This window comes from Chiloscyllium punctatum, chromosome 7 (genome assembly GCF_047496795.1).
Source record: "Chiloscyllium punctatum isolate Juve2018m chromosome 7, sChiPun1.3, whole genome shotgun sequence".
NCBI lineage: Eukaryota > Metazoa > Chordata > Chondrichthyes > Orectolobiformes > Hemiscylliidae > Chiloscyllium > Chiloscyllium punctatum.
The window spans coordinates 23,675,839-23,701,058 of NC_092745.1; positions in this window are offsets into that span (position 1 = coordinate 23,675,839).

The window sequence follows — 25,220 nt, forward strand, 5'->3', positions numbered from 1 at the left end:
GTATAGGTGTTCCTCTTCCCCTTTTGGCGAATACCTTGTATAGGTGTTCCTCTTCCCCTTTTGGCGAATACCTTGTATTCGCCAAAAGGGGAAGAGGAACACCTATACAAGGTATTCGCCAAAAACGGATACCCTCACAATTTCATCAACAGATGCCTAAGGGAGAGACAATGGAACGAGGACATGCCGCAACCCAAAGGACTAGCCACACTACCATACATCAGGAGCATTTCGGAACTGACAGCCAGACTACTGCGACCACTAGGACTCATAACAGCACACAAACCAACAGCCACGCTCAGACAACAACTCACCACAACAAAGGACCCGATACCCAACATGAGGAAAACTAATGTAGTGTACAAAATCCCATGCAAGGACTGCACAAAACACTACATCGGACAAACAGGAAGACAGTTAACGATCCGTATACACGAACACCAACTAGCCACAAAACGACACGACCAGCTATCCTTCGTAGCCACACACACAGATGACAAGCAACATAAATTCGACTGGGATAACACTACCATTATAGGGAAAGCCAAACAGAGTACAGCCAGGGAATTCCGAGAGGCATGGCACTGATCCACGGACTCTATCAACAAACACATCGACCTGGACCCAATATACCGGCCACTACAGCGGACAGCTCGAACTGACAACCGGAAGCGACAGAGACAGGCCACTATAAATGCCGGAGAAAACAGCACAGAAGCGCTTCACAGGAGGCTCCCAAGCATTGAGCATGTCACCTAGACAGGGGACGAAACGTTTGCAAGACAAATTCCCAGCTCGGCGAACAAAACAATAACAACGAGCACCCGAGCTGCAAATCTTCTCCTAAATTTTGAACTTTGCTAAACATATACTCATCCAGATGCCTTTTAAATATATTTATACAGTCGCCCCTCAGACCTCCAATGCTGCAGGGAAAATAGCCCCAACCAATTCATCCTCTTCCTATAGCAGAACACCCCCCCCCCCCAACTCTGGCAACATCCTTGTAAAGGTTTGCATAAGCCTTTCAAGATTCACAACATCCTTATGAGAGCAGCGAGTCCAGAATTGCACACGGTATTCTAAAAGAGGACAAATCAGAGTCATGTGCAGCTGCAACATGATGTTTCAACTCCTAAACTATCAGCTATTACAAGGGGGCATAGCTTCAAATTAAGGGGGGGTAGATTTAGGACTGATGTTAGGGGTAGGTTCTTCACTCAGCGAGTCGTAAGTTCATGAAATGCCCTGCCAGTAGCAGTGGTGGACTCTCCCTCTTTATGGGTATTTAAGCGGGCATTGGATAGGTATATGGACGATAGTGGGTTAGTGTAGGTTACGTGGGCTTTGATCGGCGCAACATCGAGGGCCGAAGGGCCTGTACTGCGCTGTATTCTTCTATGTTCTATGTTCTATGTAAACTCAATGCTCTGACCAATAAATGCAAGCATAACAAACACCGCCTTCACTGTCCTCTCTACTTGTGATTCCACTTTCAAGGAACTGTGAACATACACTGCCAGGATTCTATTCAGCAACACTCCCCAGGACTTCACCATTGAGTATATCCGTCTTGCCCCGATTTGCCTTTACAAGATGCAACACTGTCCACTGCACCTCCATTTTTGGTTCACCTGCAAACTTACTAATCATGCAATGTTCTATGTTTATATCCAGGTCATTTATATAAACGACAAAAAGCAATGAACGGAGCACCAATCCTTGTAGCACACCACTGATCACAGGCATCATACTGGAGATGATCATTGACTGGCATTTTTGGTGCAAAATTACTTGCCTCTTGCCATCCAACCTGCATATTGTCCAGATCTTGTTGCCTTTGAACATAACTCTTCAGATACTGAGTCTATGAATGGTACTGAATATTATGCAACCATCCGCACTTCTGACTTTATGATGGAAGTAAGATCAGGAACTGAGGAACACCATTTTACTCTGAACTCCCCAGTGATCCTCAAGGACCCTCATTTTACTCCAAACTGGAGAGACAATGTAATAGCTCTGAGTGTTAGCCATGGCTCAGTGGCACTCTTCCTCAGTTAGCAGAGGGGATGAAGCAAATGCTTAATTGAAATCCTGGATGACAGTCCTGGTGCAGTACTGAAGTATTGTTTTCAAAGTGAGGCCCCATTTTCCCCCTTGGGTGAGATTTTAAAGAGAGTTTTGGTGTGACATTGAAGAGGAATGGAGTTCTACCTGATGGTCCTGGTCAATCGACAACATGAGTCAGTATGGCTAAACGTTTACTGAACCATTTCTCTAATTTGTGGGAACATGCTGTGTGAAAGTTTGTTGCAGGTTTTGACGATATTATAATTAGTGGCTATACTTCAAACGTTGGGAGCAACATGCTACAAGTGTGAAAAGTTTTATACATGTGCAAGTTGTTTTGGCAATTTGAAGTTAAGGTGGGCGACTTGAACATTCGTTAAAAAGTATTGTCCAACATACAGACCAAGTTCTTTACTATTACAACAATCCAACTTTTATTTTACTGTGGCACTGACATTGAAGTGTTCACTGGATGACACCTCCCAGTAACTCAGACTTGCAACACTGCAATGTGAACTTTTTACCATGGTCTAAAATCAACATCAAGCTGCTCATTTTCCAGCCTGACTTCACTTTGAGTACAGTTTGTGAAGTGTTGCACTTTGCCAGGGGCTGAGAATGGGCACGTGTAAATCAGCTTTTCATCCACTGAGCAAATTTGGGACTGTTCATTTCCTTTGCTTTGTCTTTATAACTCGACTCTAATGTGTCTTCAGTCTGAACTGTCCTATTTCCCACACCAACATTTCTGGGCGTGTTACTTGCCTCTGGCGGTGATGGCCGAGAAACCTATTAAACACTTCCTGCCTGGAGCCATGTGAGGCAGTGGTCAATGGCTAGATCATGTAGCTTTGATGAACTCATCTGTTAAACCGAGAATGATTTTACTTTCCTGAAATGCTGGGTCCGCTGTATGAATCCACGTCAGCCCCAATAATTATTGTGAGACTTCCCATCGCGCTGATCTTGAGTTGTCTGCCTGCAGTCTATGAAGGCAGAACATTTCTGGAATTCGACGGAGCAGAGTCCATTTAGAAGGTGCTGAAGGCAAAGTGTGAACCACGTAATGTAGTGAATCGATAAGTGTATTCTTAATCATTTCTCAGTCTAGATCTGAGGCAAGAGAAAGTGTCAAACCTTCTCACAATCTGTTTTGCATATGCTTTTGGGTCTCACTGATGTTCTTCACTTCAATTATCATTAAGTTTTTCAAGCATTTAGCTGATTTTTGTTAAATAGAACATGCTTTGAGTTTCATCCAATTTTGCATCTTCATTGAGCAGTTTTAGAGAAGGATAATGCATTGTGGGTTGTGTTGTGTAGATATCTAGGGTGTTTGCAACAGCTGCCATTTCTCCTGTGCTTCTATCCCCAGATCTTCATTTCTAATGAAGTTATGATGTTGTTTGGATTCAACCAGGAGCAATATCAGAAGACAGACTGGCAGAAGATGAAGATATTTGGCAGGAGAAAACGTGATTGGATGACCCATACTTTAGTAAGTCCTTCAGTTTCGGTATTGTTCAGTTTTACATTGTAGCATTACGTCACGATTATGAACACTGCATCATACATCTGAATTTTCTATTATTTCAAACGACAAAGGCTTTATCGGTTTTTGGCTTACCTGCCTGGCTGTCCTGCACACATCCAGAAAATGCTTCAGCTTTCTGATTGAATATAAAACTTGGGTCCTCACTGGAGTAATTTGCTGAAAATCAAACACTACTATTCCTTAGTCACCAGAAATGTTTAAGAAACATTCAGAAATACATTGAATTCAGTGCAGTTGGCGAAGTAGTCTCATGTGTACTTCTTTAAATCCCAATGTTTGATTTCACTTTCTCTCCATGTTTCTTTCAGTCCTATGATGAGTTTGTGAAGAAAACCGAAACTGAACTCAGTAAAGATCTTGATGTTGTCAGCTCAACCTCCACCAAACTGTAGATTAAAACTCTGTACTCCACTGTTACTGAGAAGCCGAAGTTAATCCTCCCTCTCTGCAGAGGTACTTTCAGTAATGGATGTTAATTGTGTAACCTTGTGTAGCCTCTTGTATTTCTCTTTTATACCCGAGTGGGACCCCTTCTGTCCAAATTAGTTGGTGATGAAGTGGTTCTTTAGTTAAGGAGACCAGAACATTTACAGATGCTTTGCAGCAGGGAAACGTGCATTTTGGCCCAAGAGACCTATGCAGTTATTTAGTCTCCATGCAACTCTACTCCCACTTTGTCTCGTCCCATCAGTGCATCCTTCTGTATATTTCTCCCTGAGGTACATTTCTAATTTCTCCTTAAACAAATTTGTGTGATTCAACTTAAGCATTCCCAGCTCTAGCAAATTTCATCTCACCTTTCTCAGGGAATAATGTTTTGTTTTGAATTTCTGATGCAATTTGTTAACGTTAACTTCCTGTTCAATCAGCCTCACAAGTGAAAACATTTCTCCCTCCATGCAGCCCAAGCACCTTCAGCGAGGACCAGAGGCCTCATGGGAAGGTAACTTGAAAATGTAATAACTTAACTCGGGAGTTCAGTGTTCTTCAATTCTTCGGTGGCAGGTGGAATGGGAGCAGCGACAGCGAGCACCAGAGACCAGATGGAAAGATAACTTTAAAATATAACAACTTAATTTTGCAGAGCAAACACTGAGCAGGAACGGACACGAGACTGCTGGATAAGTGAGGCTTTTAAAGGAGCAGTAGAGGGAGAGGGCGCAGCAAGGCACAGTGGGCTGGTGGGTATATATTTGGGCAGCAGCTGAATCTCGAGACCCTCTACGTGTAGTCTCAACCCCTCCCACACAAAAAATAGGCCTCCCGTGTGTTGCTAAGGTAAGGTGTTTCAATTGATATTTCTTGTGTATCGTGTGATTGATTAAAAGTCGGCTATTAGTTGGTTAGTTGAATAAGACCATAGAGAAGTACTAGAAATTCTTTAATTCATAAATTTGGATAAAAGAATTTAATAAGTAGAGATGGCTGGACAGGTGATGTGCTGTAGCTGTATGGTGTGGGAGGTGGTAATCCCATTGTGAAGGGCAGTGACTATATCTGCAACAAGTGTTGTTTGCTAAAAGAACACCGGATCCGTATTAATGATCTGGAATCTGAGCTTCAAACACTGCGGCACATCCGGGAGGGGGAGAGTTACCTGGACGCTTTGTTTCGGGAGGCAGTCACACCCGGTAGATAAAGTAATTCAAATTCAGTTAGTGGTCAGGGGCAACATGGTGTGACTGTAAGTGAGGCAGGTAGGAGGATTCTGAGTTCAGGAGTGGAGGAGCCTCAGCCCTTGACCTTGTCCAACAGATATGCGATTTTTGCTTCCTTTATGGGTGAGGAAAAGGGCTGTGGGCAGTATAAGCCAGCTGACCATGACACCATGGTTCAGAAGGCCACTCAAGAAGGGGAGTAAAAAGATAAGTAGTTGGTACGGGGATTCTGTAATTAGGGGTCAGATAGTATCCTTTGCAAGTCGGATTGGGAGACCCACATGGTGTGTCGCCTGCCCAGTGCCAGGGTGCAGGACATCTCCGATTGGCTTCAAAAGATATTGGAGCAGGAGGGAGAAGATCCAGTTGTTGTGATCCATGTTGGGATGAAGAGCATAGACAAGGCAAGGCATGTGGTTCTTTGTGGGGAGTATTAAGCACTAGGAAGGGAATTGAAGAACAGGTCCTCGAGGGTCATAATTTCTAGATTACTGCCCGAGCCACGTGCTAACTGGTATCGGGATAAGAAAATTTGGCAAGTAAACACATGGCTATGAGATTGGTGTGGGAAAGAGGGATTCCATTTAATGGGACATTGGCATCAGTTTTGGAACTGGGGAGATCTGTACCGATGGGACAGTCTCCACCTGAACTGTTCTTGAACCAGTGTTCTGGCGAAAAGGATAAATCGGGTGGTTACCAGGACTTTAAACCTATGAGTCAGGGGAAAGGGAAAGCAACGGAGTATGGAGTCAAGTAGAAAGATAAGCAGCGGGTTAGCATTTGTGCAGAGTTTAAGTTTAGGGCAGACTAGAATTGAAACAAAAAAGAAGGCTAACTTAGGACATATTACGAGAGATGTTGGAAATCATGAGGATAAGAAAACTAGTATTAAGGCACTTTACTTGAATGCTCGTTATGTACAGACCTCCCAGCAGTGTTCACGACTAGGGGCACAGATGTACCAGGAAATAGATAGGAAATAGATCTCAGAAAGGCAAGGTCACGGTGATCATGGGGAACTTCAATATGCAAATGGACTGGTTGAATAATGTCGCCAGTGGATTCAAAGAAAGGGGATTCATGGAATGCTTAAAGGATGGCTTTTTGGAACAGCTTGTGACGGAGCCGACAAGAGAGCAGGCTATTCTGGACGGAAAGCTATGTAATGAGCAAGACCTTGTAAAAGATCTTAAAGTAAGGGAGCACTTAGGAGGCAGCGATCATAATATAGTCGAGTTCAATCTGCAGTCTTTGAAAGGGAGAAGGCAAAACTGGATGTAATGGTGTCAAAGCTAAATGAAGGTAATTACAGGGATATGAGGGAGGAACTATTGAAAATCGACTGGAAGCAGCGCCTAGTGGGCAAGACAGGAGAGCAACAATGGCAGGAGTTTCTGGGTGTAATTGAGAACACAGTACAAAGGTTCAGCCCAAAAATAAAGATTATACGGGGGTAGGGGGAGGTCCGTAGCGGGGGCATTAGACAGTCATGGATGACAAAAGAAGTCAGGAAATGTTTCAAAGAGAGAGAGCAAGCCAATAAAGTGACCAAGAGCACTGGGAAATCAGAAGATTGGGAAGACTGTGAAAACAAACAAAGAGAGAAATCAAGAAGGAGAGGATCAAATATGATGGTAAGCTCGCCAGTAATATTAGAAATGATAGTAAAAAATTCTTTCAATACATAAGAAACAAACAAGACGCAAAAGTAGAAATTGGGCGATTCTAAATTGATACAGGAAGGCTTGTGATGGGAGATAAGGAAATAGCTGAAGAACTTAATCAGTCTTCACAGTGGAAGGCATGAGTAATATCCCAACAGTGAAGGAGAGTTGGGGACAGAGTTGAGTATGGGATCCATTACAAAAGGGAAAGTGTGAGAAAAGCTAAAAGGTGTAAAACGTGATAAATCTCCTAGCTCCATCCCAGATGTTCTGAGGGACGTGTGTGAGGAAATAGCAGAGGCGTTGGTTGTCACTGGAGTCAGGGAAAGTCCCAGATGATTGGAAAATTGCTTTTGTAACTCCCTTGTTCAAGAAAGGATTAAGGCAAAAGATGGGAAATTATAGGTTGCTTCGCCGAAAGAAAATTCTAGAATCCATCTTTAAGGATGAGATTTGTAAGTTCTTGGAAGTGCAGGGTTTGATTAAAACAAGCCAGCATGGATTTAGTAAGGCAAAGTCATGCCTGGAAAACTTATTGCCATTCATTGAAGAGGTAACAAGTAGGTTAGACCAAGGAAACCCAGTGGATGTGATCTATCTAGACTTCCAAAAGGCCTTTGGTAAAGTACCTCCTGGGAGGCTGCTGAGTAAGGTGAGGGCCCATGGTATTTGAGGTGCGCGACTGTATAGATTGAGGTTTGGCCATCTGAAAGAAGGCAGAGAGTTGGGATAAAAGGTTCTTTTTCGGAATGGCTGCTAGTGACAAGTGGAATCCCGCAGGTTCACTTTATATATTAATGATCTGGATGAAGGGAACTGCGGGATTTCTGGTGAAGTTCTCCAATTATAAGAAGTTAGGCGGACAGGCAGGATATTCTGAGGATGTGGGGAGGCTGCAGAACGATTGAGACAGTTTAGGAGACTGGTCCAGGAAATGGCTGATGAAATTCAACGTGAGCAAATGTGAGGCCTTGCACTTTGGAAAAAGGAATACAGGCATGGACTATTTTCTAAATGGTGAGAAAATTCATAAAGTCAAAGTACAATGGGATCTGGGAGTGCTAGTCCAGGATTCTCGAAAGGTTCACTTGCAGGTTGAGGCCGTGGTGAAGACTCCAAATGTAATGTTGTCACTTATCTCAAGAAGGTTGTAATATTAAAGCAGTGATGTTTTACTGAGACTTTATAAAGCTCGAGTTAAGCCTCACTTCGAACACTGTGACCTAATTTGGGCCCCACACCTCACGAAGGACATACTGACACTGGAGCGTGTCCAGCGGAGATTCACATGGATGATCCCTGGAATGGAAGACTGAACATACGATGAATATCTGAGGATTCTGGGATTGTATTCATGAGAGTTTAGAAGGTTGAGGGGAGATCTACAAGAAACTTACGAGATCATGCATGGCTTAGAAAGTGTAGATGCTGGGAAGTTGTTTCCATTAGGCAGGGAGACTATAACCCGTGGTCACAGCCTTAGAATTAGAAGGGGTCAATTTAGAACGGAAATGAGGAGGCATTTCGTCAGCCAGAGAGTGGTTGGCCTGTGGAATTCATTGCCATGGAGGCCGGGATGTTAAATGTCTTCAAGGCAGAGATTGATAAATTCTTGATCTCACAAGGAATTAAGGGCTATGAGGAGAGTGTGCATAAGTGGAGTTGAAATGCCCACCAGCCATGATTGAATGGTGGAGTGGACTCAATGGGTCGAATGGCCTTACTTGCACTCCGATGTCTTATGGTCTTCAGTTTTAAACTTCTCTATCAAATCTTGTTTTCAAAGTTCTCTATACAGTCACTAGTTTATACAGTTCATGGTCGGCCCTGGGGAGTGTTGCAGGTAGAAAGGGTAGTGAAGAAGGCATTTGGCATGCTTGCCTTCAATGGTCAGACCATTGACTGTAGTGGTTGAGGCATTGTGTTGCAGCTGTGCAGGACATTGGTGAGGCCTCATCTGGAATACTGCATACAGTTCTGATCGCCTTTCTATAGGAAGGATGTTAAAGTTGAGAGAGTGCAGAAAGATTTACAAGGATGTTGCTGGAACTGAGTTACAGGGAGAGGATGAATAGGCTGAAGTATTTTTCCCCAGAACATTGGATGCTGAAGAGTTTTTGCAGAGGTTTGTAAAATCATGAGGGGCATGGAAATGGTGAATAGCCAAAATCTTTTTCCCAGGACAGGGGAGTCATAAACTAGAGGGCAAAGGTTTAAGGTGTGAGGTGAAGATTGAAAAAGGGCCTGAGAGGTAACTTTTTCAGGCAGAGGGAGCTGCATACATTGAATGAGCTGCCAGCGGTGGAGAGGGGTTCAATTTTAAATTTTAAAAAGCATCGGGATGGGTACATGAATAGGAAGGGTTGAGAAGGATATGGACAAAATGCTGGCAAACTGGAACTAGGTCACGTTGGGATATCTGGTTGGTGCGGATGAGTTGGGTTTGTTGTATAACTGACTCTATGACCCCTTGCTTTTGACCCCATGCTCAATCAATCTTTTGAAATGAAATATTTCATGGTCAGAACTATCTGGAGTTTAACCTTTTTTAAAAAAGATGCATTTGAAATGAAGTCGATCTGTTTATTCTGTATATGATAAAGAAAGAGAATGGATCATTACTTTTAAAGATGAAATGATGGCTTAAGGTTGCATTTGATATAAAACTTGTACACTTGCTGCTGCAGAGTATTATATGTTCATACAGAATGTAATCAGTTCTCTTGGGTGAGTTTTTGAGATGTGCCTTAAAGCAGTCTAGTGGGTGAAAGATTTCTCCAAAATATTGAGTATTTTTGGAATGGAGAACTGCCACATCTATTGTGTTCTGACCCCCATGCTGTAATTTTTCAAACAATGAAGTGGACAAGATCACTGCCCGTTCATATTCAATACCCTTTTATACATGAAATGTGACCATTGTTTTCCTTCCCACTTCCCTATCTCTATCTTCTGAGGAACTGAAACCTGAATACAGGCTGAGGTTACTAGTTGTTGTCAGGAACAACCACTTAACCAATGCTGTTACTAACTTAAGTGGGAACAAAATGGCTTCTCAATGCAAATAATATGACAAAATGGCTTCTAGGCTGCAAATTGACAATTCTGTTAAAAGCTGCATAAAATAGCTTTTGACGCTGTTAGAGCTGCATAATTGACTAATCACAGTCTGCCTCAACAGAGATTAGCAGACAATGCTTCCTTTACAGCATAGAAATAACTAGACTAGATGAGACATTACTGGCCACCCTAACTGAACTTCAAGTGCAGATGGCAAGACTCGGTTAGTGAGGTAAGGGTGGCTTAAGTGTTGGAAAACAAAGTTGGTTCCCAGGAAATATCATTGGACCGAATAGCTGTCAGTTCAGATTGTTTCATAAGTTAGTTGGTAATTATCTGAATGTACTATACAATAATGGTTTGTACCTTTCTTTGAGAGAAGTATAAAAATGTCTTTGTTTAAGCCATGTGCCCAGCTCCTCTGAGGAAAATTGCAAAAGTATAATCTCTGTGTTTGTGGATTATCTGTGCCCGGCCGTATGAAAAATAAAGAATGAAATGTTAAAGAATCAGACCAATTGTGAGTGCTTTTGCACCGATGACGGAACAGAGAGACCGCTCCCCTCCACCACCACCCCACTCCACCGGGGGTCCAGATCTTCACTACCAGTATTGTCTGAAGAATGTCTTGCTCCTGCTTGGCAAACCAGGTGTATATACGTTGAGTACTGTTCTGTGGTCACCTTCAGTGTCAGAAGAACCTGCATGCCATGTTGTCAATTGCTGGTCTCACCTTGGAATGTAGGAATAAGAGCCATGCATGCAATCTGATGCTGACTCCTTTCCTTTTATACCGCCTATACCAAACCCAGTACCATTTTCAATCACCTTCCATCAGTTTGTGCTAAGATGCTACAGTTATATTCTCCTTCAGATGTTGGTAACAGTGATTCATTTAAAATGTATAAGTCCTGGTTTGGGCACTATGAGCCATGTAACTCCTTGATATTAATGCACTAATATCAATGCATGCATATGTGGAAAATAAAAATTGCTATGCTTTTATAAATGACGCATGGTAGATTTTTTTAGAATTTTTGCAATTAAATGTTGTATCATCAGATCAGTACAGTAACGTGCTTATTTATTTTCAAATCTATCAGAATTGGATTGAGAATAATTTTGCTTCTGTCAAAGACTTTTTAGACAGCTGTATCTCTTTTCATTAATGTAACTCCTACAAGATAGATGTACAGAAAGCTGGTTTTGTAATTTAAAGTATGAGTCATAACTGGAGTGGAGTCGTCTTGCGTGCAATTGTGGTCTCCTTCCTATCGGAAAGATGTTGTGAAACTTGGAAGGGTTCAGAAAAGATTTACAAGGATGTTGCCAGGGTTGGAGGATTTGAGCGACAGAGAGAGGTTAAACAGGCTGGGGCTATTTTCCCTGGAGTGTCGAAGGCTGAGGCATGACCTTCCAGTGGTTTACAAAATCATGAGGGGCATGGATAGGATAAATAAACAAAGTCTTTTCTGTGGGGTGGGTGAGTTCAGAACTAGAGGGCATAGGTTTAGGATGAATGGGGAAAGATATAAAGAGACCAAAGGCGCAATGTTTTCACACAGAGGTTGGTACGTGTATGGAATAAGCTGCCAGAGAAAGTGGTGAAGGCTGGTGCAATTGCAACATTTAAAAGGCATCTGGATGGGTATATGAATAGGAGGGATATGGGCCAGGTGTTGGCAGGTGGGTCTAGTTTGGGTTCGGATATCTGGTCAGCATGGACGAGTTGGACTGGAGAGTCTGTTTCCGTGCTGTACATCTCTATGACTCTAAAAGCAATTTATGAAGATCTAGTGGAAATAAAATCGTGCAACAATTTTGCGATTCTGCCTGGGGTTATCACTGTTCAGTTGTCAGATTTACCTATTGCAGACTGTACTGAAGGTTAGACAGAGATGGGGGAATGTTGCTCATTGAAAGTCATTAAGTTAGAGGGCTACAGAGATAAGTCTGGACAGTGGGACTATCTGGCTAGCTCATGGGACTATCACGGGGGGATGTGACTACAGATTTTTAAGGTTGTTGGTCTCCGACTGATGCCTGCGTAGTCACCTTTGTGATCGTTTGTACGTATTTTATCGATTAAAAATTAAAGTCGAACCTACTCGTGGTTCCCCCCGGTAACGACCTGTAAGAGGAAGCTCCAAACGGAGAGGCAATTTTAGTTGTTTAGAGTTTGTACTAGTCTGGTTTTATCATTGGTTTTACTATCGATTTTATGTTTGGTTTTACCTTGCTTTTAACCTGTGCTGTATGCCACTGGCAATTTTATTGTTCCTTTCTGTTGTAAGAGCATTACTCGGACCAGGTCGGCGAATATGACCTCAGAAAAGATATGAGACGGCTGGTGACCATTTAGTCAATTGTAGAAACCAAATTTGGCAGCGGCGATTGTGGCCAATTCCAAAACTTCTGGTTGGGTGGGAGACCGGGAAAATAACCGCCCTGCATGGCTGTTATTGGCGGCACCAGAAGTATGCGCCAAGTGTATGAACCAAACACGGACGAGACAATCCGTCTCGACACAGACTGAATAAACCTTAAGAATTAGTCTAGCAAGACTGTCCTCTAGAAGGCACGAGGAAGCCGATAATGTTGTCCAGAGTAATCAGGACGTAATTCGAATAGAAAGACTTGTAGAGAAGGCCCCTCTGCAGTTGGGTTCATTTAACCGCCGGACGATTTTTAATTCGAATTTTAATGGGCCATTTGATTTTAGTCAATGTAGAGAATCAGAGAGCAGTGAGGAGAGGAATGAGGGTAGGATTATTCACCCGGCTCGTAGTGAAACAGATAAATTAACGATAATAATAAAATACCCGTTAGAAAAGTTTAAATGTAATTGTTGTAATAATATTTACAACACCACTGGGATGTTTAGGAAACATTTAAAAGTATGCAAGGGAATTAAATCAGTGAGAATTAGATGTAGTAAGTGTGAGTGGGAGGGTAATTATCAAGCAGTTGCGTGCCACTATCCAAAGTACACTAAAATAGTAATAATACTACTAATAATAATAATGAAGAAAGGGAAGTTGAAAAAACATACCAATGTGAAATATGCTCATCAAAATTGATAACAGCCAGAGGATTAGGTCAACATGAGAGGCATGCCCATCCCAATTTAAGGAATGAGAAGAGGAAAAGAGGGAAGATAGAGAGTAGAGATAAGTTGGAAAATGGAGAGAGGAATAAGAGGTGTATGGTCTAGTGATGGAGTTGAAAGGTTACAACAATTAGAATTAGAATTTAGTGGCTATAAAAATATGAACAAAGTTATTGCGGAGAAAATAGGAACTAAAACAGCTAAACAGATCTCCGACAAAACGAGATTATTAAATAAAAAGAATAAAAATCGTGATAAAGATATGGGTATAGATCAAGAACTGGTCCTTAATATTAATGATAATAGTGAAACTGAGAATAGTGATCCGGAGGTAGATGTGGTAGTACAGGAAGTAAGAACAGACGAGAAGCGTCATCAGGATAATAATAATACCACAGAAAATTGAGGTTATAATGATAGGTCACTAACAGAATTAATCAAGACAATAGAGGATAAAATGGGTAAAAATAAAGGTACTATTAAGGACTACGATAATATTGCGGAGAGGATAATTGGTAAATTAGAAAATAGGAATGAAAGTGATAAATCTAAGAAAGTGAAATATGTAAAATGAGTAGGATCTCAGCAAAAGGATTGTGGGCAAAAAAGAAATGAGAAGGAAAATAAAGCTAAAAGAATATAAAGTAGAAAGAAAGGTAAATTTAAGGAAGTACAGGGTTTATATAAAACTAAAAGACAATACCTAGCAAGAACTCGAATGAGGGCCCCAGCTAAGTGTGAATGTCCACTTAGCAGGGAAGAGTTAGAGGATTATTTTAAGAAGAGACTATGTAACCCTAATGATAAAAATAATTTACGAGGTTTTGCTAAATATAAAAGTCAAGGTGAGGGATCAATAGGTGGAATACTGACAGGTCCTGTAACGGTGGAAGACATGAATCAAACTGTAATGGCGATGGACGTGAAAACCGCTGCAGGACCTGATCAGATAACACTGAAAGAGATAATTTGGATATTCAATAAAGATAATACGTTATTTCCTAGACTATATATCATTTGGATTAAAACAGGTAAAATCTAAGACAAAATGAAAATAAGTAGAACGGTATGATCCCTAAAGTAAATGATGAAGAACGATTGAAAGACATTCTGTCGACGAGTGACGTTAAAATTCTCGAAAAGGACATGATCCATCATATATGGTGAGTGCACAAAAATAGCCGAGATGGACACAGTGGGTTAAATGGCCTCATTCCGGACTGTAAAATTCTCTGATTCTATAATTATGATGCTACATCTTTGTTACCACTGTCCAGAAAAGTGGTTTCGGGATGTATCCGTTATGAAAGGACGAAGCTGATTATCCTACATGTGCTGTGTGTTTCATGCTGCAAAGTTCCAACTTTATAAATTATTTCCCATGTTTCCAGGACTGGATCTGCAAAGAGCTGGAAATCTCTTACTTAGCGTGAACTATCCAAAGCATCACTAGGCCCCATGACAAAGCAGGGTATGTATGTAACACCACAAATGATAGGGCTTGTTTCTTTACAAGCACCTATGATGTTAGTTCAGGATTGCAAAATTCCATAAAATGATTACAAGTAGTTTAATAAATTGACTTTGTTTATTCAGCAGCAAACTATCAGCATTCAAAACGGAAACTAACGTAAATAGATAGCTGAGGTATCTGTTTTTTTGTAATTCTGCAACTATTCACTAACTGCTTCAGATCAGCATGTTCTCCCTTGTCGCTTGGATTTTTTTATTTAGTTCAGACCACGATGTGCCATCACTAAACCTTGTTTTTAAAGAATCTAAATAACATATATTTTAAAAAGGCTTGTTCTTTTATTAAGAATGCACATTTTTTAGAAAGGTATAAAAATTCTATTCTCAAGCGCTTTCATTGCAAGATTACGGAAAGTAAGTTCATGTCCCGCTTCAGAGACCTGTGCTTTGTGAATCAGACTGATGCACCAGTGCAGTGCCATGGGTGTGCTTTGCTGTTCGAGTGCGATCATTTGCTGAGCTGAGGCCCCGACTGCTCATCAGATAAATGCAAAGAGTCCTTTGCTACTTTTGGAAAAGAAGCATAGAGGGTCCTTGTGGGTGTATTAGTTAATATTCAGTCTTCAATGAACACCTAAAACAGTTCATTTCATCTGTGTCATTGCTGGAACTATGCTGTTCAAAATTGGTTTTGGACTTCAAATGTTTCAACCATGTGCTAAAAAATTATTTGATTCATTACAATAAGATTTTGGGGATTATTGATAGTGAAAGACATTACATTTAGGCATTTTCTTTATAGATACCGAGTTATAAACAGAAATTGCTTATATTTGTAACAGATCAAAGATTGTTGAGTCCGGATGGGCGGAAATCCAACTCGCTCAGCGAACTGTATGCATCAGATCGAAACAAGTCTGTAGTCTTCGATAGTCGACTTGATGACCCCTCGAAGAGTCCTTCTCTAGTTTTCAAATGTTATTTGAAATCTAGACCTGACTTTGTTGAAGGGCTGGATAATGTGGCAGGAGCTCTTGAATATAGTTGTATGCCAGATCAGTTGGCATTTAGGCCTGAGGATGGCGCTGGTGATGAATGTGTTGTGCCCAGTCATCAATCTGTGCAAGATGATATCCAGGAGGAACTTGGTCATCTAAAATCAGAAGACTCTGATGTTGAGGATGTACTGGGCTTGTCTCAGCAATCTGATCAGTCTGAACCCTTGCTGAAATTAGACATTGAGAAACTGCAGCACATCAATGTCCCTGAGCGTATCAAGGAATTACGTCCACTAAGCAGAGTCCAATTTGATGACACAGAACAGCCTTTAGTAGCTCAGCTTGTTGAAAAGACGTTTGAGGACTTAAAGAATGAGGAATATTACTTGCACGAGGACGGCTATCCTGATGAGGTGGATGGTGCAAGTGATCATTCAGCCAGTTCTGTGAAGATTGTCAGGTCAGTTAAGTCGGGCACCTCCATTGCATCTGCGTTATCTGACTCGGAAGATTAGATTAGAAAATAATTCCATCAGAGAATGATTCTTATTCTCAAGGTTTTGAGTACCTTTCCCAAGGAAAGGAAGCAACTTCCTCAGAAACGTTTGAGTCATTGCAAAGGAGGAATGAAGACATGAATAAAAGTTTACACGACAGGAGTTGCAAAGCTGGCCCGGAATCTGCAGAAGCCCTTTCACGAAGGATCAAAATAACCAGTGACAAAAATCTCACTGACGCCCAAGTGCTCTCCTGTTCTGAGCATTTCAAGCAGGAGGGAATGAATGAAGCGGAGAAGCTTTCTCGAAGTGTTTCACCAAGCATCAGTGTGGATGATGAAATCAGTGAGCGGCTGTGGGAGGAATACTCTCCCAGCTGTGGTAGCGTACATTCAGAACAACTTGTAGACTTGACATCACCGACCGAGAAGAGCAGAAATGAAGAACAAAGTGATGCTAGCAATGAGGAACAGATTCCCATGCCATCGCATTCTCCCTCTCCATGTCGCACCCCAACAGCCATGTTGTCTGAAACCGATGAGCTGCCTGAATCCCAAATTGGTGCAAGAATTTTAGTTAGTAGCATCAGCAGACACACTTCACTTCAAGAGCAGAACTAGCTTCGGCAGTGGCTTTTGGGCTGGTGTGGAGCTGCATAAGCCAGAAGGCAGTCATAATGGGACATATGATGGAATTGAATACTTCACATGCAAGGACAAATGTGGCATCTTTTCCCCTCCCCACAAGATTTCCCTTTGACCCGATCATTCTGGGGATGGCATCAATACAACTGAAGATGACAGGCACCTACTTGTGGAGGATAAATTAGGTCAAGACTACAAAAAGTGTTGTGATGAAGGAGAAAAGCCAGAGCTTTCAAAATAAGTAACAGAACGGCAGGCGGAAGAGTTTGAGCTCAGTAAGACTTTAAGCTCATTTCATTTAAAAACAGCTTGAATGATCAAAATGCAAGTAATCAGTTTTCTGAACCAAGTACCTTTGACTTGCTGCACATTATTAATGAATCTAGCAAGGCAGTGGTAACTTTTGAAGGTGACTAAAATTTAAAAGAGAGCTTGCCCAAGTCTGGTGAGGAGGAACAATTGGCAAACTTGAGTGAAGACGAGAATGAAGAAAACTTTACCCGGACTGATGTGTTCATAGAGAAGGCATCCAAGGCAGTACTGGAGACAGAACCAATATCAATACCAATGTGTCTGTGTGCCCTTCCAGTACACAAAGCGACGGGTTTTCACTAAATATCCACAAGAACACTTCAACCTCTCTGTTGGATTTACTGAACAGGAAAAAAGGCTCAATTTAAAGTATCATTCCTGGAGCCTGAATCTGAGGAAATCCATGAGGAGCACGTGGGCATCAAAGGAGAGGAATTCAAGGACAATCGTGAGGATAGTGAAGACTTTAAAGGAGATGGTCGGAAGAGCAGTGATTCAAAGGCCAGTCCTTTGGTTGATATGTTGCTATCTTCCTTTGTGAACGACGCTATTGAACAGTTGGAAGAAATCATGGAAGTCTCGAGCTGAGAAGACCCAGCTTCCTAATCAAGGATTACAGTTCAAATTGGTTGTTGATCCTGGCCCAGGTCACCTTCCAAGGATCCAAATGAGGACCACAAGAGTGTTATCCAGTTGGAGACATCTGAAAGCGATGACAGTGTTGATGATAAGGAGGAAGTATTATCTCCAGATCTTTTTCCGCAACCTGTAAGTATTCATTTTGAACCTGATTTGGGATGGATTTGAATTTCAAGAATTGGAGATGTGTTATCAGTCTCGAAGCATTGATGCAATTGTTTTATTAATTATTCCAGAGCTCGTTAAATTCCCACATTTGAACATTCAGGTAGACAATTCTTTATTCGAAATCTGAAAAGCTCTGAAATCCGAAGTTTTTGTCGTGAAGGTTTTTTAAAATCTAATTTACAAGGTTGTTTGGAGTGGAGATAGTTAACCCAACTCCACACCTACTCGACCCACATCACACTGGGGATGTGGTCCAACACTGGCAGGCGTCAGTTCTGTCTCAGGGCTCATCGTTTTCACAGGTGGGTCTGCTGTTCTGTAAGAGTTTTAAACGTTTTACTGTTAAACTGTCACTTACTCTGAAAACTGAAGAATTCCGAATTCTGCAAACCAGCTGGTCCCGAGGGTTTCGAATAAAGGGTTGTGTCCCTGTCGTACCAACAACAGGATGATGGACCAATAACAGGATTGTCGTTGTTTCCTGAACAGTAGTGTTCTGAAGCAAAGTCCCGAGCCTGAATGACCATCTGATTCGAAGAACAGAAGGGTTTATGGTTTGCACATATTAATATTGATTGGACAAGCAGCTCTTTTCATGAAAGTACTTGACAAGTTCTCATACTGTCCATTCCTTTGTGAGCATTCAATGTAGGAAATTGCTGAAATAGGAGCTTGGATCACTTTGATTTGATACAGCAATATCCTGACTAAACTGACACATGCTTTTCTGATTTTCGTTTACCTACAAATTGCAGGAATATAAAAGGGGTGCAGTAGTCAACTGAAAGTAATCTGATTTTGGAAAGCTGAAGCTCAGAACATTCAGTCTGAAATCGTTCATTCCCCTAACTAAAATAAATAGAAAGATGTAGAGAGTGTAAGCAGAAGAGTTTTTTGTGAGGTGTGATTCAGCTTTTGCATTTGAACACAAAATTATTTTCCCTTAGTTCAACAAGAAAAGTATGGTTAATAGTGCTCCACAGCGGCTCTGATTGATGATATGTATAACAGAGCATGTTAAAAACATTATCTCGATTCTGATGACTGCATGCAATTCAATTTACCATTTTGCCCCTTCCCTAAAAATCCAAGGCCCCTTTCTCCTCCACTGTCTGTACTCCCCCCATTATTAATTTATCATCCTCCTCATCATCATCACACTGTTATCCGTTAAATCCCATCTCTCATAACTTTGCCCAGTCTGAGAATCTATAGATTCTGTTTCTATTTCCATAATATATGGTGTCCCCTCCAGCCACTCAGTACTTTTTTCAAATTCTTCTCCATCGTTTCTGACTTTCTATTGCTGTTTCCATTTGTTGAGAAGACAATATGTGATTATTATTCACCTTCTTTAAAACTCTCTAGAATCATGATCTTCCACATGTCACTCCATAATGTTCCGATAAAGAGTGCCTCAAAGGTTGAACTTCTCAATCTGTGATCATGTCTGCAAATCTTTTCCTGATAATATCTTGAGAATATGCACTTTGTTGAGATTCCCAAATTTGACCAAAAATATTTGAAGATCTTATGCAAATGTCATGGAAATTAAATCGACTTGACTCAACTATTAGCAAGAGCAAAGAAAGGAGCTTTATATAAATTCTGCAGAACTGACCCAATACATTCAGCGAGATGCCTCAATGTAAGGGGTATCTGAGCAGTGTTCGGATACTTGCCTTATACTGTTTCTTATCACGCTATCAAGGGCAAAGACTGGGAAAACTCAAATTGTTATTCTCTCATCCCCTAGTCTTGGACATGACAGTTCTTCAGCTTTTGCTGAATTTGACTATTGCAAGGTCAAGTTGAATGTTTCCAAAATTCAAACAGCTGACTGCAGACCTCATCAAAGTATTGTTTACAAACGTCAGCACAGCAATAATTTTTAGAAAAGCATTCTCTTTCAAATTTCACAGTAAATGGATAATTTTCCATAACACGACTTAATGTGACTTAAATTGTTTGTGTCCAGTTAGAAGGGTCAGATCTATCACTTTAAATGGCATGTATGTTTCTGGCCTTTTTCTCTGATCTGATTAGAATCTTAACATTTCAGGTGTAATTCCTTTTCTTATCCACTCAATGTATGACTTCATCTCACTCTCTATTTCAATTCTATCTTCCGGTAAATATTCTTCTTTATCTGTCACTGCAAGACAATTCCATCTCTGTCCCTTCAACCCAAGTTGGAATCATTTAGTTTCCTTCTCCTAAATTCCCAAGTCACGATTGTGTTTATTACTGTAACAATTAAGGGCAATCTGAGCATAGGTTCCTGCGGGCCCCTTCCATTCTCCACAGCTTTCTAGTGTGAAGTCTTTATTTTACCCCGAACCTTGCATTTTCCCAACCACCTCTATCCATTTGACTATGCTCCCCTTCATTTGAGGTGCCCTTGAGTTTTGCCATTGGTCTTCTCAGAGGCAACTACTTGAAATAATTTCTGAAAATCCATGTCAATCATGTACACTTTTCCCCACTAATCTGCTCTTTTACTAATACAACCTTGTCAAAATGTTTGATAGTTCACAAGCTGCCCATTAGAAATTCATGCTCATTTCTCCTGATTAGCTACGGTCTCTTCAAGTGCTCGTACTTCACTCCATATTGTTCGCTCTTAATTTACCAACAAATGAAGCAAAACTAACTAATCACAAAATGCCTGTTTTGCTTTTATTGAATGAGGAGTTAGCTGCCCTCCAATCCTCTGGTCTATGTTTAGGAGTTAATAATTGGAGCCATGATAGTTTGCTTTCTATTTACAGCATGGCCCACAGATATCATTCATTTTGTTTCAAAGATTTGCCTCCTTTTATGCTGTGGTACCTTCCTCAGTATTATGCAGGTAATCTTGTCTAATACATCTGCACGTACCCTTGGTAGTTCTGCAATCCTGTTAAACCCCTTCTCTAATCTCTGTTTTGCCATTTCTCCTTTAATCAATGATTTTCTAAATTTATCCTTGTTTCAGATTGTGGAGCAAACAGTTGTTATTTTATGTATTTTGAACAGTATTCCCTTTTGTTTTCACTGAAGCAATCTACCAAGCTTTTTTTGGGGGGGAGAGGACGTATCTAATATAATCTTTTCTCTGTTCCTCTTTTCCTTCTTCCAGCTTGTATTTAACATGACGAGAGACATTTTCACTGAGATGCTTTCTGAAGACCTCCGTGCCAGCCCAGCCCCGTGGATGAAGCCAAGCCGAATTAGCTCTGCTTTCTTCAAACGAGCGAGGAATTTAAATGAAGTGAAGGTAATAACTCCACGTAATCCCTTTGTCCTACTTGTCAGTAATAATGTTGCAAGTGTGATGCTGGTTGGAGTTAAAGTATGTAGATCGATTAAGTGAGTGACTCACCTTGTAAGAGTGGCCACTATCCTGACTTGGAAATCTGTCACTGCTCCTGGGAAGTCCCTCCGTAATGAGATTGAGGGTCTAGCTCAGCACCAGCTTCTCAAGGAAATCTAGGAAGGGGCAATAAGTGCTGGCCCAACAATGATGCCCACATTCCATGAACAAACAAAAGAAAATAATTTCCTCTAAGCTCATTGAGCACCAAGGAACCTCATTTTAATTCTAAACTCCACAATAAACATTTTTTAAAATGACTCACAGGCTCTGGGCATAGCGGCTGGCCAGCATTTATTGACTGATCCTAGTTGCTTTTGAGAACCTGGTGAGCTATCTTTTGTAACCACTGCAGTCCATGTGCTGGAAGTAGACTCACAATGCCCTTAGTGGTCAGATGCATGGCAGATGCAGTTTAATGAGGATAAATGTATGGTTATCCACTTTGGTGGCCAAAACAGGAAGGCAGATTACTACCTAAATGGAATCAATTTAGGTAAAGGGGCAGTATAAAGAGATCTGGGTGTTCTTGTATACCAGTCAATGAAGGTAAGCATGCAGTTACAGCAGGTAGTGAAGAAGGCTAATAGCATGCTGGCCTTCGTAACAAGAGGGATTGAGTAAAGAAGCAAAGAGGTTCTTCTGCAGCTGTACAGGGCCTTGGTGAGACTACACCTGGAGTACTGTGTGCAGTTCTGGTCTCCAAATTTGAGGAAAGACATTGTGGCTATTGAGGGAGTGCAGCGTAGGTTCACGAGGTCAATTCCTGGAATGGTGGGACTACCTTACGCTGAAAGGCTGGAGCGACTGGGCTTGTATACCCTTGAGTTTAGAAGGCTGAGAGGGAATCTGATTGAGACATAGAAGATTATCAAAGGATTGGACACTCTGGAGGTTGGAAACATGTTTCCGCAGATGGGTGAGTTCCGAACCAGAGGACACAGCTTAAAAATAGGGGGTAGAGCATTTCGGACAGAAATGAGGAGAAAGTTCTTCACCCAGAGAATGGTGGCTGTGTGGAATGCTCTGCCTCAGAGGGCAGTGGAGGCCCAGTCTCTGGATTCATTTAAGAAAGAGTTGGATAGAGCTCTCAAGGATAGTGGAATCGAGGGTTATGGAGATAAGGCAGGAACAGGATACTGATTAAGGATGATCAGCCATGATCATATTGAATAGTGGTGCAGGCTCGAAGGGCAGAATGGCCCACTGCAGCACCTATTGTCTATTCCAGAAATTTGATACAGCAATCCTGCAGAAACAGTGATATCTTTCGAAGTCATGATGGTGAGTGGCTTGGACGGGTACTTACAGGTGACAGTCCTGTGTTTCTAGTCTCACCTATGCCCTACAGTTTTGAATTTCCTACACCGGTTAAAAGACTTGTCTATTTACCCTATCCACGCCCCTCATGATTTTATAAAATCTTTACACAGTCACCCCTCAGCTGCCTTTGCTCCAGGGAAAGTAGCCCCAACCAATTCATCCTCTTCCTATAGCAGAAAACTCCCAACCCTGACAACATCCTTGTAAATCTTTTCATAACCCTTTCAAGATTCACAATATCCTTCCGAGAGCAGGGAATCCAGAATTGCACGGAGTATTCTAAAAGAGACCTAATCGGTGTCCTGGACAGCCGCAACATGACCTCCCAACTCCTATACTCAATTCTCTGGCCAATAAAGGCAAACATACCAAACACCACCTTCACTATCCCGTCGACTTGTCACTCCACTTTCAAGGAACTATGAACCTGCACTCCAAGGTCTCTTTGCTCAGCAACACTCCCCAGTCCTTTACCATTGAGTGTATAAGTCCTAACCTGATTTACCTTTCCAAAATGCAGCACCTCACATTTATCTGAATTAAACTTCATCTGCCACTCCTCAGCCCATCTGTTCGAGATCCTATTGTATTCTGAACTTTCTTCACTGTCCACTGCACCTCAAATTTTGGTGTCATCTGCGAACTACTAATCATACTATGTTGTGAAAGTGAGGACTGCAGATGCTGGAGATCAGAGCTGAAAAATGTCTTGCTGGAAAAGTGTAGCAGGTCAGGCTGCATCCAAGGAGCAGGAGAATCGACGTTTCAGGCATTCTTCAGGAATAGGAAGGTGTGCCAAGCAGGCTAAGATAAAAGGTAGGGAGGAAGGACTTGGGGAGGGGTGTTGGGAATGCGATAGGTGGAAGGAGGTTAAGGTGAGGGTGAGAGGCTGAAGAGGGGGTGGAGGCGGAGAGGTCGCAAGAAGATTGCAGGTCGAGAAGGCGGTGCTGAGTCCGAGGGTTGGGACCGAGATAAGGTGGGGGGAGGGGAACCATACGATGTTCCATTTTCACATACAAATCATTTATGTAAATGACAAAAAGCAGTGAACCCAGCACCGATCCTTGTGGCCAGCAGTGGTCACAGGCCTCCCACTGGAGATGGTCATTGACTGGCAGTTTTGGTGTAAACATCACTTGCCTCTTGCCATCCAAACCTGCATATTGTATAGATCTTGTTGCCTTTGAACACAGACTGCTTCAGTATCTGAGGAGTTATGAACGTTACTGAATATTGTGCAATCTCTCTCTCTCTCTTTCTCTCTCTCTCTCTCTCTCTCTCTCTCTCATTCCCCCATTTCCGATGAGATTTCTTCCCCTAACTCCTGATTCCAAATTTCCTTGACTCTCTCCATGTCCCCCAAGGCATTCCCTCTCTGCAGATGATATATGGTACTAACTGAAAGACTGCCCCCACATCGGAGTACTCTTCATTCTATATCCGACTTGTTGGGCTAGGTCAAGAACGTAGTCTTCCTAACCTGAAAATATCGGAAAACGTCCCTCTTAGGGATTCTCTCTTTCTGACCTAATTGGCTAAAAGACAGCAAGAACTCTCTCTCAAATAAATTTCCTAGACAGGGGATTTCTCTCTGACGCTGGAGTCCTTTGATGCCAGCCTAAATCCTGGGGCTCCCACTAACGGGGTGAATGGCACATTGCCCCCACCCAGCCGCATTATCCTCCAGGCTTTTCAATACTTATGATAATCAGATTTTCTTAATGCGCACCTACCGATCTCATCTTATCCATGAACAGTAAGCTTCTGAGGGGACACCTCGCCTGCGAGGCCTCTACATCAAGCCACATCGACTTTGAGTCATGACGCACACATTCACCTACATATAGCAACAGGGTGCCGATTTGATATCTCTTCAGATCTGGGAGGTCCACCAACCCCCCATATCCTGCGGAAGTTGAATCTTGGCAAATGTCATTAAGTTGCACCAACAGCACCAAATAAATTATCCAAGCCATCCCGCAAACCTCCACAGCACCTGGTTGGGTAAGAACAAAGGGAGCATCCTCACAGGATACAACAACCAAGGAACAACATTCACTTTAATCAAGGCTATACAGCCTCACCATGATCTGGGAATTCCCTCCCATCGCTGCAAGTCCTGCTTTACCCTCTCAAACAGCGACACAAAATTAGCTCCATACAGTTGCGGGAAGTGAGGGGTAATAAAAATCCCCAGATAGAGAAAACCTTTCTGTGACCATCAAAAAGGAACCTCCATTCCGTCCTCCAGCTTTAGTATCTCCACCAATCCCCCCACAGGCAGGACGTCCGATTTTGGAAAATTTATTCTGTATCCTGAAAATCTGCCTAATAATTTAATGTTTTGTATTAGCTGGGGTATGGACTTTTCGGGGTTAGCTAAAAACAGTAGGACATTGTCCGTATAGAGAGTGATTTTGTATTCCCTAACTCCCACCTTCGGTGCCGATATTTCAGGGTCATTTCAGACAGTCCCTCCCAGTGGTTCAAGTACCAAGGTAAACAGTAGGGGCAACAGGGGACATCACTGTCGGCTGCCCCTCCCCACACCAAAATTACTCAATTTAATCCCATTCATGATAACCGCCACCTTAGGGTCTTTATATAACACTGCCACCCTCCTGGCGAAGGCCCCTCCCACACCAAAACGTTCTCGAACAGCAAAGAGATACGACCATTCCACCGGATC